This window comes from Alligator mississippiensis, chromosome 11, assembly GCF_030867095.1.
Source record: "Alligator mississippiensis isolate rAllMis1 chromosome 11, rAllMis1, whole genome shotgun sequence".
NCBI classification, from domain to species: Eukaryota; Metazoa; Chordata; order Crocodylia; family Alligatoridae; genus Alligator; species Alligator mississippiensis.
The window spans coordinates 75,230,934-75,243,997 of NC_081834.1; the positions used below are offsets into that span (position 1 = coordinate 75,230,934).

Here is a 13,064-nt window from a genome sequence, read left to right on the forward strand (position 1 = left end):
GGTGAACAAATTAAGAGGCTGTGATGTGGATGACTGCACAGTCCGGTGGGTGGCGAATTGGCTAGAGGGTCGCACCCAAAGAGTCGTGGTAGATGGGTCGGTCTCGACCTGGAAGGGTGTGGGCAGTGGGGTCCCGCAGGGTTCGGTCCTTGGACCGATACTCTTTAATGTCTTCATCAGCGACTTGGACGTGGGAGTGAAATGTACTCTGTCCAAGTTTGCAGATGACACAAAGCTATGGGGAGAAGTGGACACGCCGGAGGGCAGGGAACAGCTGCAGGCAGACCTGGATAGGCTGGACAAGTGGGCAGAAAACAACAGGATGCAGTTCAACAAGGAGAAATGCAAAGTGCTGCACCTAGGGAGGAAAAATGTCCAGCACACCTACAGCCTAGGGAATGACCTGCTGGGTGGCACGGAGGTGGAAAGGGATCTTGGAGTCCTAGTGGACTCCAAGATGAACATGAGCCGGCAGTGTGACGAAGCCATCAGAAAAGCCAATGGCACTTTATCGTGCATCAGCAGATGCATGACAAATAGGTCCAGGGAGGTGATACTTCCCCTTTATAGGGCGCTGGTCAGACCGCAGTTGGAGTACTGCGTGCAATTCTGGGCGCCACACTTCAAGAAGGATGCGGATAACCTGGAGAGGGTACAGCGAAGGGCAACTCGTATGGTCAAGGGCCTGCAGACCAAGCCCTACGAGGAGAGACTAGAGAAACTGGACCTTTTCAGCCTCCGCAAGAGAAGGTTGAGAGGCGACCTTGTGGCTGCCTATAAGTTCATCACGGGGGCACAGAAGGGAATTGGTGAGTATTTATTCACCAAGGCGCCCCCGGGGGTTACAAGAAACAATGGCCACAAGGTAGCAGAGAGCAGATTTAGACTGGACATTAGGAAGAACTTCTTCACAGTTCGAGTGGCCAAGGTCTGGAACGGGCTCCCAAGGGAGGTGGTGCTCCCCCCTACCCTGGGGGTCTTCAAGAGGAGGTTAGACGAGTATCTAGCTGGGGTCATTTAGACCCAGCACTCTTTCCTGCTTATTCAGGGGGTCGGATTTGATGATCTATTGAGGTCCCTTCCGACCCTAACATCTATGAATCTATGAAAGTTTCCTTCAATATTATTAAATCCACCAGATTGACCAATTAATAATTTTTTACAGCCCCTAAAGTCTTGACTCCACACAGAAAGTGAATTGGTTTAATTTAAATCATTTTGGCTAGGGACAGACATTACACGTAAACCAATTTAAGTGATCACAAACTGGTTTAAACCTCTAACAGAACAGATGTGTAATGCACATAAACCAGTTTCAAAATGGCCAAAACCAGTTTGAGATAAACCTTGTTGAATGTAGTGTCAGACTAAACTGATTCGGCTCAAATCGGTTCATGCAATGTCTGTCCCAGATCCCTTGCTGGAATGGGTAAAATGACAGAGGCTAGCTGCTCTGGAAGTGTCAGTCAGCAGAGTTCTAACAGATCCAGGCAGAAAAATTTCCTCAAAACCATGTTTGGTAGAAAATGCCCTATGATTATGAGAAAACAGATTGGTTTCATGAAGTCTTATCAAATTTGACAAAACTCCTCTTTGAAAAATATGTCGGAGGTGTATTTTATAACATCTAATTTAAATATTTTTAGACAAAATATTTGTTCATATGAGAACTCTTTGAAATGTTTTTTATTAAAAATGTTGAAACTAAAATGAAATGCATATACTGTAGTAAAATGATGCGTTTTAATTGAACTCTTATTTTTTTGGAATTTTGTCATGAGAAGCAGTTCATAAATGCTTTTTATTTACCCTGACTTAGGATAAAAGATCTGTTTTCTGAACATCTCAGTTGTTGAGTTTACCAGCCTGATTGTTAATAATAGAAAATCAGATCTGCACTTGTTTGGCAGCGTCTGTGGTCTTTGATAATGAAGGACAGCTTTAGAGAAGTGCCCAGCCAGGAATTGATAACAGTGTTTATCTCCTCTAACTCGGTGTTCACCACCTCATTAAGAAAACAACACAGGGACATTACCAGCTACCTGTTGATTCTCCCTTTGTCCGGTCTGCCACAGCGTGCACCACAGCCAGCATGTGGTCTGCTAGCTAATGCTGTGCGTCTGCGTAAGGGATGGCAGAATCCCTGCTTAGCAGGGAGTGGCAAAGGGGAAGCCAGACAGATGCCTGTAGTCTCTGCCAAGCTCCAACACACAGCTTGGCAGAGAGTAGGGCTGGCCCCTCCAGAGGGGAGGGGCCAGCCCTGCTGTCCAGCAGAGAGCCCCACCTAGCCCAGAGAGCATGCCAGGATGCTGGGGGTGTCTGATTTACCTTAAACCAGCAAGGGGTCTGGAACAGACATTGCATGAACCAGTTTGATCCAAATCTGTTAAGTCTGATACTGCATTCAACCAGGTTTATTTCAAAACCATTTCAGCCATTTTCAAACTGGTTTAAGTGCACTGAACATCTGTTCTGTTACAGGTTTAAACCAGTTTGTGATCACTTAAACTGGTTTCTGTGTAGTGTCTGTCCCTAGCCTTACAGCCTTGAATATAACATGAATGCCTAGACAAAATTGTTTAAAACAAATGACAACATACACAGGACATTTCTTCTTCTCTCTCCCCATCCATTTCCTTGAGGGGAATGTGGCCTTGTTCTTGGTGTTTTGATGTTTTAGTGGAAACGGAATTTGTGGCAAATCTGCTTAACAGCAATAAAAAGATTGTTTTTTTTCCCTTTGATGTCACAGAGCCAGCATCTATGCTTATACAGTGTAGCAGGCTGTGAATGAAGAATGACATAAAAAATCCTTGCCCATTGCACAGAGAGAATACAGAGAGTGCCCTATCATTTATTGTATTGCAACATAATGTTATATGCTATATAGAGACAAAGAAGCCATTAGGACTTTGAAACCTTCCACATCACTGTCATATTGAATGAAATAGTTTGAATGTTTGTAAAGGTTGCCCATTAGCCAGGTTCAGGAAGAAGATAAGATTTATCTCCTTATCCAAGTCATTGTTTTTGGACTACATGCAAAAAGTCCTGACTTTGTTTAAAGTCTTAATTAGAATTTTATCTTTAGAAGTCTTTTACAAAGAGAGCAAATATCCTGAGTTCCGAGAGATCAAACCTTAAGGCCTTTTGACCAGATCGGTAAGAAAAGGGCATTTGCAGTGATATGGAAGTTTCCCAAAGGTAATTTAAAATGGTTAACAAAAGAACCTGTTGAGTAAGATCCGAGCCCAAATTTGGGAGCAGCGACAGGTTTGAGTAGGAGGAGCCCGCTGAAGGCAGCTCACTCAATAAAAACTGTAACTCACTGTTCCAATTTGGAGGTGACTATACTTGCAGAACAACGAAGGAAGAATCGCAAGTGCAGGCCGGATCAGACTGATCACCTGAACCACCCTCTCCGTGAACACGAATCTCTTAGTTCACGCTGAAGCCGCGGAGCACCTGAAAGAGACTGAAGGAAGGGGATTTAGTCCTATCACTGCTGAGGCCAGCCTATTGAATCGTATTGCTGAGGCGAGGCCATTGAACCGTACTACTGAGGCCAACCCATTAAATCGTACTACTGAGGAATGAAAACATATTTTGGTATTTGGCTTCTCGGAATTCTAGGAGTGTAAGTATAATATGAAAAATAATAGTATTGATTCAAATTTAACTTTTAGTTGTAATTGTAGTTGTTTTGTAACACTAATTCTTATAGTATTGTTTGGGAAGGAAGTGCATTCGGAGCATTGTTTCTGATATATGTAATTATTGTGTTTTTAATGTTTGTGGTGTTTCTTAAAGCTAAGCAGTGTTATATACGTAGCAAAGAGTTTTAAAATAAAATTGTGTTGTATAAATTAAGTGTGTAATCATTGTGAAATTGTGCAATCAGCTAACTACTCCCCCAGCCAGTGCATCAAAACGAATCAGTAAATTGTGTGGGATTTTCTCTATTCCATAACCCACTAGAGACAATCACATACACCTTCCCCTCTGTATGATTTCCTTCACTACATTGAGCCCTTTTTTTCCATTACTAGTTTGAAGCATTAGAAGGAAACCTTGAGCTGTCTTCCAGTAACCTACTCACTCCCTTTAAACACAAGGGGGGCCCTATTCAGGGTTTACACTGATGTAAATCCTTTATTTCTGTTGAGTTATTCTCATTTCTTTCCCCCTACCCCCCAGTATAAACAACAGGAGAATCAAGTCCAAGCCCAAAGATTTATATGAAACCTTATGTATGAGTCTATATAGGGAGGCAGGTGTGTAATATAACACATACACAAAAGGTGCAAGTGCAAAAAAGGTGTAAAAAACCTTTGCAGATTTTTTGTTCCTTTTTCTACTTCACTTGCTGAGACTTGATACAGTGCCTTGAAACTGTTGCAGCTCAACTCAAGATAGAAAAAAGTAAAATGAGTAAAAAAAAAAAAATCTTCTCTCTAATCACTCTCCAAGTGTTCCAAGCATGGAAAAAAGTTCTAGTCACAGCATTTTTTAAACCAAATAATATATGGTTGTCTTTTTTAACAGAACAAACTAAATAAGGATGAAGTCTGTTTCCTGTTGCAAAAGAGCTCTTCCTAATCACCTACATAAAGTAGGAATTATACAACACAATGGTGTTTCTTTGTTCAAACTTCAACCAAGGTTCACAGTGAAAAAAAAAAAAAAGTTCGCTTAGCAAGAGCGCAGATGATGGAGAGTATTGCTACTCCCCCTTCCTCATTCCTAGCTCTCCCTGCTGCTGAAGACTAGGTTCTAGTTGTCAATCACAATTAGTTACCTAAATGAGTTCCCAAGTCACAGGTGGCTGCTCTCCTCTCCAGTCAGAACACATGCTTCCTACATGGTGTTCTAATGCTTAATTCATGCAGAGTTTTAAGGCCTTTTAAGACTGGGGGGTTTTTCCATTGTCATTCAATACTATCAAAGTCTTGTCTGGAATAATGTTTGTACATGTCCCGCAGTGAAAGAATTCCTTTTTTCAAGTTAGGGCTCTTGACTTAGGCTTTCTTTCACCAAAGGCATGTGCAACTCAGGGCTGTCTTAATAAGCTTTCCTATGTATAAAAGCTTTAACTTCTTGCAACCTAAAGAAGAGGAGAAAAAGGCAAGGAAAAGAAAGGGGGAAATATTGGACCCTGGTCCTGGAAGAAATTTCAACCCAGAGGACATGAGTGTGAAGGGACATTTACAAGTTTCATCCCAACACAAGTAGGATTCTGTTTGCCAAGGTTAGCACAAAAATGGAGCAGCAATCAATGTGTCTCTAAGAAGGTCAACTGTCACTTTGAGATGATGGAGCTTGTTTTAATATCCAACTTTTAAAATATCTACACAGAGCAAGACATGCTCTTAACCTATAATTAATACTGAGTTTGAAATTTTAAGAGGATACACACACTATAATATATATATATATATATATATATATATATATATATATATATATATATATATAACATTTCAAGTGAAATAAAGCAAGTGGTTGGCTAAATATTTTTTTTTTCCCCAAAGAGGCCATGCTACCTAGAAGAAGTTAGATTGAAATATTCCAAGCCTGTTTACTCTTGCAAATAAACATTTAAAAATGGAAACCACTGCTTGCACGACTAGTCTAACCAATGTGATAACCATTGCTTGAAATCAGTGGAATAGTGCCCAGACACGTTTTACATCAAGCGACTGACTGGTGCTCTCCGTGTATGGGGCAGGGGTCTCTGTGTGTATAAAATTGAGATTCGTACCAATTGGCAGCCTGATGAAACAAGCCTGGGAATTTTTCCACTGATTTCAATTATTTCTACCTGAAATGTTGGCCTCATAGAAGACAAAGTCAAAACTAGCATGGATTTGAATGCAACCAGAATTTCATCCTCTGGATGAGTTTCCTAGAAGTAAAACGACAGCCTTAAAATATCCTCAAAGCTTTCAGCAGAGGTTTTTCTTCAAAATATACCAGCTGACAACTTTTTGGTAGCCATTGGTATGGTTTTGTGGTATAATTTTATTCCCATTAACTATAAGAAAAAAAATACAACAAATAAAACTATACCAAAGAGTAGGGGTGTGCGAAGCAGGCAGTATTCAATTTGGATTTGGCTGGATTCAGGGGACAGTGATTTTGTGATTCAGATCACTGTCCTGATTTGATTCAGCCCAATCTAAACCTGAAGATTCAATTTTGATTCGGAGAATCAGTGATTTGGACATAGACATAGCTTTATATGCTTTTTCTACATACCTTGAGGTCCCAGGCACAACTCATGAATGCTGAGCTGGTGGGGTGGATGGGGCATCTCACAGGCGCACGGGGGGCTCTCCAGTGTGCTCAGCGGCAGACCCAGAAGTGAACCGCAAAAAGCATAAGAAAATGCACAGTATCTTCAATGCCTTGTTTCTCTAGTATTGTTTAAGACATTCACTAGCACAAGAAATTTACCCTGTGGGCAGGCAAGAGTTCAAGGAGGCACCACTTAAGAGAAGTAACAGAATCTAAGGGAAAAATTACAGGACTCCAGAGACCTCATGCATATTCTCAGCTCTGCTACTGACCCACCGGGTCAACTGAGCCAAGTTATTTCACTTCCCTCTGCTTCAGTTTCCCCAGCCATAACAAAGAAAAAGATTGTGACTCCTTTTGTAAAATGGAAAAGTGCTATATAAAAAGGCAAGGATCATGATAAAGTGCTACTTATTCTAAGGCATATCATCATGGCCTTCTGCACGAAAGTGAACCAAGCCCTGATGAGTTCATCACCTGCATTCCCTCAGGTTTGGTCTTCATTCTTCATATTCCCCAAAGAACACCGGTCCAGTGAAAATAATGGATGAGAGGAAAGTGTCACACTCCTTAGCCTACAGTCTATATTCTCCTCTCTATATTTTAGCTGCTCATTTTTATTAACACTGTCCAAATACAGCTTTCCTTTTTTTCCTCCAAAACAGCTTTGGAATATGTGAACTATTTTATCACTGCTAAGTATACAGTACAAGGACCTACCTAACCCCTGTTGCTTCTCATGTTCAGTGGCTTAAAAGCAATGAAAAACTGTTTCTGACTATTTTAAGTGTAGCTACGTAGCTAAAATTGGATTATACTGGCTCCCAAAAAAGTGATCTCTGGTATCGGCCTCCAGCGAAGCTATTCATATGCTTTTGTACTTTCAGGAACAGGGCTTACAACCAAATATATGCACATATACTTTAAATAGATGGAATCATAACCTCATGTACAAATGGTATGTTAGGGGCAACCAACAAATGACACCAAGGTGGGGGGAGCAGTAGATACGCTGGAGGGTAGGGCTAGGATTAAGAGAGACCTCAACAAACTGGAGGATTGGACCAAAAGAAATCTCATGAGGTTCAACAAGGACAAGTGCAAAGTCCTGCACTTAGGACAGAACAGTCCCATGCTCCGGTACAGGTTGGGGACTGACTGGCTGGGCAGCAGCTCTGCAGAAAAGGACCTGGGGGTTACAATGGACAAGAAGCTGAATATGAGCCAGAAAGTGTGCCTTTGTTGCCAAGAAGGCTAATGACACACACAGATGCATTGGTAGAAGTGCTGCCAGCAGATTGAGGGAAGTGATTCTTCCCTCTATTCACAACTGGTGAGGTCACATCTGGAATAGTGTGTCCAGTTTTGCTCCCATCCCCTGGCTACAGAAAGGATATGGAACAACTGGAGAGAGCCCCACAGAGGGTAATGAAAAGATTTAGGGGGCTGGGGCACATCACTTATAGGGAGAGGCTCAGGGAACTGGTCTTATTTCATCTGGAGAAGGGCAGAGTGAGAGGAGATTTGATAGCAGCCTTCAACTCCCAGAAGGGTGGTTGCAAAGAGGATGGAGCCGGACTGTTCTCAGCAGTGGAAGATGACAGAACAAGGAGCAATGGTTTCAAGTTGCAACAAGGGAATTTGAGGTTAGATATTAGGAAAAACTCTTTCACAAGGAGGGGAGTAAAGCACTAGAACAGGCTACCCAGAGATGTTGTGGACCCTGCATCCTGGGTGGTTTTTAAGACCTGGCTATAAAAAAGACTTGGGTAGGACAATTAGTTGGGGCTAAATAAATAAGTTTTGAGCAAGGGGTTGAACTAAATGACCTCCTGAGGTCCCTCCCCACCCTAATTGTCTATGATTCTATGAAATGGCTGGGAAAGAAGCTAACTGGGTCATACATTCAACACAAACAGGCAGACAACGTGCACAGTATATCTACTCGCATGTATGCCCTGCTATTCACATCAGTGTTTCAAAATTAGGCACCTCTTGCACTCTATACTTTGGTACAGATCTTCAAAAGCTCACAGCATTCTCATTTAAGCATTAAGCAGCTCTAATTTGGGCAACTAAATAAGATGCATTTGCTTTGCAAAAAAAAGTGAATGACTAGCGCTTTGAATTAAATTGTAAATAGTTTCTACAGTGCATTTATAACCATGTCAACAATAAACCCACAAACTTAGAAAGATCTAGATTTCCTTTCTGTGAAATCTTAATGCACCAAGTACCTAACACAACTGTATATTTTGCACTAATGTGTTTTCCTGAGTTGAAAGGGAACCTCTCTGGCTGTACTCACTATTATCATCTGCATAAGAAATGTTTCCACAGTCATTTAAAACAGCCGTGAACATACACTTTTAGACGCCTAATATGCTTGTCTGCTTATTTTGAGGGCTGATATGAAGATTTGGAATGGCAATACTGAAAATAACAGTGAACATCATAGCAAGGCCTTGAAAGAAATGGCCTTCTGAATGAATTTTTCTTAGCCACACAGCATAGACTATTTCCCAGTGGTAGTGGATATTCAGAGACAAGAAGAATAGGACTTGATTGGTTCTTTCCTTCAGCTTAAGAATGTATGCAGCACAAGGAACATGAGTCTAAAACAAGGAATTAGCAAGAGCATTTTGCTTTCCTTGAACCTCAACAATAGCTCAATGCCTTTGAAAATGAAAGCACTGTAAGAGCCGGTTCTAAAGCTCATTAAAGTCAGTGAAAAGACTCCGTCCAGCGACTTAAGCAGGCTTTGAATAGACCCCTTTTCTAGAACTACACCTACTGTAGAGTGTGGAGTATGATCCAGAAGTACACAATAGGCAGAGTCAGTGATATAGCATTTGGAAGGGAGTCCCAGGGTTATTTGAAAGTCTGGATCTACAGTATGCACATAACAGGCACTACAGAAGCTTGGACGCACAGAAACCTGGGCACAGAAACACATATCTGCAAGTGCAAAAACATGCCAGACAAAATGGAAGCCATTCCAGAAAGTCAGTCCCTGTACATCATATTTCTAACCCCACTTGGTAGCATTGTGCATAGTGTCATTAAGACAGCAGGCAGTAAAGCAGACTCCTGCCTGTACTGAAGCAGTGCCAACAGCTGCCATCTTAAGTAAGTCCTAGGGACACTGTCTCTGATGGAGGAAACAGCAGCAGAACTCCAATGAGCCCCCGGAGGGGCTGGAAGTGTGTCTGAGGCTGCCAATTCAGACCTGAAAAATCAATTGTAGAAGACCTTGGCTGGTACCTGTTGCCTCGCCTGTTTGCTCTTACTGCCATTTGCTTTGATGGGACTTTGCATGCACTTGGCTGTGATCCTTTGAAATATTCCTCATAAAGCAGTCTTTTAAAGTGTAGCTGTGCAAGAAGTGTAATAACTTACACTTTTGTTTGTTCAAAGGCATAATGCAAGTGCCACATTAAAGCCACTAAAGAAATACGCTTCTGAATTGTAATGATTCACTCTACAAATTAACCTGAACAAACTGCAGCTAAGGAGAGGAACCAGAAGTGTTCCCAGTTGGAGGAGCCAAGAGCTGATACTGAAGCAAACCAACACTTGCAGGAATAGGTAGCCAACAAGCCTGTGCAAAGTGGGTAGTATTTGCTTTGGATTCAGCTGATTTGGGGGACAGCGATTCGATTTGGTGATTTGAATCAGTGTCCTGATTTGATTCGGCCAAATCTCTGAGTCATCCAGGCCAGGCCCATCCCCTGCCCACTCTCCCAGCCCAGCAATGGCTGCCCTGCCCCACCCAGCTCCCAGCACCTGGGGGAAAAAAGTCCTGGCTTCGCAGGTGCTGGTGGGCATGGGGGGGGGGGCAACCCTCTCTGCCCCCCCAACTGCATGGGGGGGGCTCTCCCATCCCCCCTTCCCCTATCCACCTCACAGGTGCCCCACACAGGTCAGCTCTGGCCCTTTAAGACCCCCCCCAAAGAAACCCCGGACTCATCTTGCTCCTGGTGGGGGGGGGCAATCCCCGCTGCCCCAAGCCATGTGGGGGGCTCTGCACAAGCCCCCAAAGCCCAGAGGCTGCACCAGGAGTGATGAGTCCTGGGGCTTTTTCTACTTTTTTTTTTTCTTAAAGGGCAGACCCCTGGCGGGGGGGGGGGGGGGGGTTGAGGGGGCTCATACAGAGTCCCCCATGCAGCATGGGGCAGTGGGTACATGCAGACATTACATTTAGATTGGCCAAACTGGGGTTAGGTTAAGGTAAATGACCATCTGTGCAGACATTAGAGGAGATTCAGTTGGAATAAAAAAAAATACCAGGCCCTATCTAAACTAGTTCACTTGTGGAGGCGAACCAACTTAGATCTGGAATGGCTTAGTTGGGTCTACTGAATGTCTGCTCACGTTTGGAGCACAGCCCCAGGGCTGGTAAAGCTCAGCTACTCTTCCCCACTCTTCCTACCTGCCTCCCAACTCTGACTAGGCTGTTTTTAGTTCCCCAATCCCCCCACCCCTGGAACTACAACCCCACACAGACACATCAACACCCCTCCCCACCGCAGGGTCATCTGTCCTTCCCTCTCTGCTCCCTCCACCTGCTAGGCCCTCTATCCACCCCAAATTACCTACATGGAATTCCTGGCACCAGCCAAGGTGTGCGTTTGCTGCTCCTGATCTATCAGGGCACAGCTTAACAGGAAGATACATGTGCATAGACCAGGTGCAAATGTCTACACAAACCTGAAGGTGCAACCCTGCCTTGCCTTCTGCCTGACTTCAGACTAACAGAGCTAACTACCTCACTTTCCTAGACACAGAAGGAGGTTTGCCACACCTGCCAGGCTGAATTCTCCAGGCTTAGGCAGCTGTACTTCAAACCATTCCATTTCCCATACCACATACACAAGTCAGGTCAGGTTTCTGTCAACCAGTCCTACTCTGGGTGAATTCCTTGACAAGGTATCCAACAAACACAAGTCCAACAACATTCAAGGCAAGCTGTGGTGTTCAGCTCCTCTCAAAATCTATTCTGCTGCCTTTGTGAATATTGGGGATTTGTACACAGACCCCATGTGCATGCATGCACATCCATGCAGGCATGCGTGCACGCATATGTGCATGTGTATGTCCCTGCTTAACATCTGCTTCGTTCTTCGGGAGGGTCTCTTCTTGAATGTCGAGAAAGCACTTTGTCCCTTCGAAAGCAAATCGTAACAACAATAACTAAAGAAATCAAGCCCGAAAACTGGGGAATTTTACAACCTTCGTTTAGGTAATCCAATTAAGAGCATATGGACAGGGAGGAAAAATTGTTTTAAAAAAATTACACTACCAACCCCAAAAGGGAAAGTAACTACTGTAAAGGGTTAAAGGTGGCATTTTTATACTCCACATCAAGATGAAGTGTGGACATGCTGGAGAACATGCGAGCCAAAAGTCTTACCACATCAGTACCAATGTGCCCTTTAACGTTTTCAATGTTTAGGACTTGTGTGCCTGCCTAGGAAGATAGGGTGTGAATTAACAGCATACCAACTACTCTTCACTGGTTTCCATTATGGACAATTTGAAAGAGCTCCAGCATGGGTTCTATGCAGCTCAGCTCAATTAAAAACAAAGCAAAATTAATTTAATTCTACTGCCCATGCAAAACTAACAAAAACCCAAGTCCCTACTGTAAAAGTAGTGCTTGGAAATAAATGTTGAGGTTAAGCAGAACCATAACAATTCTAGAGGATCTCTGGAGTTAGCTGCATTACACTGAGCTGAACTTAAAAGTATGCTTAAAGTGTTCATATACAAAGTTATTGCAGATTTGTACACAGCTTACCTGTGGATGAATAGACTGTGACAAAGAAATCCTCAACCTGTTTCTTATGATCTCTACCTCAAGTAATGTTTTGTTTAAATACCACAAGGACCATAAGCACCCATCATAAATGCTGAAGGATGAATATGTCTTCTTTCAGGTACCAGTTACTGTGCTGGAAAAGAAAATGGATGAAGAGATAAGAAAAGTGAGAGAAGAATAGGAGGGCAGCAGATACAGGCTAAGGTTAAGGCCCAAACTGATTAGGTACATGCCAAGCTAGTCAAAGCTAACCAGGATCTCCAGTCCTAAGATTCAAAGGAAAATCACTGTGATTTATTTTCACAAAACAGAAAAAGGTCCTGCCCTTTAATGTCCAAACACAAACACAACCAAGCTTCCTTCAATCTGAATCCCAACAGCAGTATTATAAATTGTGCCTCACCTTGGCAAAGTATTTGCAGAGCAATCAAAAGCAAACGCTTGAGCCACTTCTCTCCTGCAGACTGCTGCACTCAAGCCCCAGCTCCAAACACAGCAAACTACTTAATTAATTAATTCCCCGCACCTGGTTCAAATCACCTCTCCAGCCCCCAGAGGGAACACCTGTGGCCATTATTCTAACCTAAGGAAGAAGTTTAACTCCTTCCCTGCCAACTTCTGAGGATGGAGAATGGTTTCTTTATTACTCGTTGGGATGAAGTCTCGGGAAGAAAAACATTAGTGGATTTCAAGGATTTTAAATAAACTGCATGTTTCAATATAAGGCCCATCGTGGATGCTGAAAATAAAAAAAGGAATCCCAGGTTAGGAGTGCTAATGGCATAGAAGTAGTTGTTGACAGCCATTTATCAGAAGACAAGATTATATCTCGTGAATAGATTGGGAATAATGGAACCATTACATTTCAATTTCCTTTTTCATAATCACAGCACCTGAGACTTGGTGAGAGTGAATCTCCTAAACAAATTGTATAATACATAATTGC

The 13,064-nt window shown here is 42.8% G+C and overlaps 1 long non-coding RNA gene across 3 annotated transcripts in view; it reads right to left on the minus strand.

Annotated features, from left to right (window-relative positions):
• LOC132244249 (uncharacterized) overlaps positions 1-9,927 on the minus strand; it is a 53,066-nt gene extending 43,139 nt beyond the window's left edge. For all 3 annotated transcript variants that reach the window (XR_009455840.1, XR_009455842.1, XR_009455841.1), the window contains exons 1-2: positions 6,259-9,927; positions 3,330-3,475 (exon numbers count right to left, since the gene is read on the minus strand). This is a non-coding gene — a long non-coding RNA (uncharacterized LOC132244249). The remainder of the gene's footprint in view (positions 1-3,329; positions 3,476-6,258) is intronic.
• Between the last annotated feature and the right edge of the window lie 3,137 nt (positions 9,928-13,064).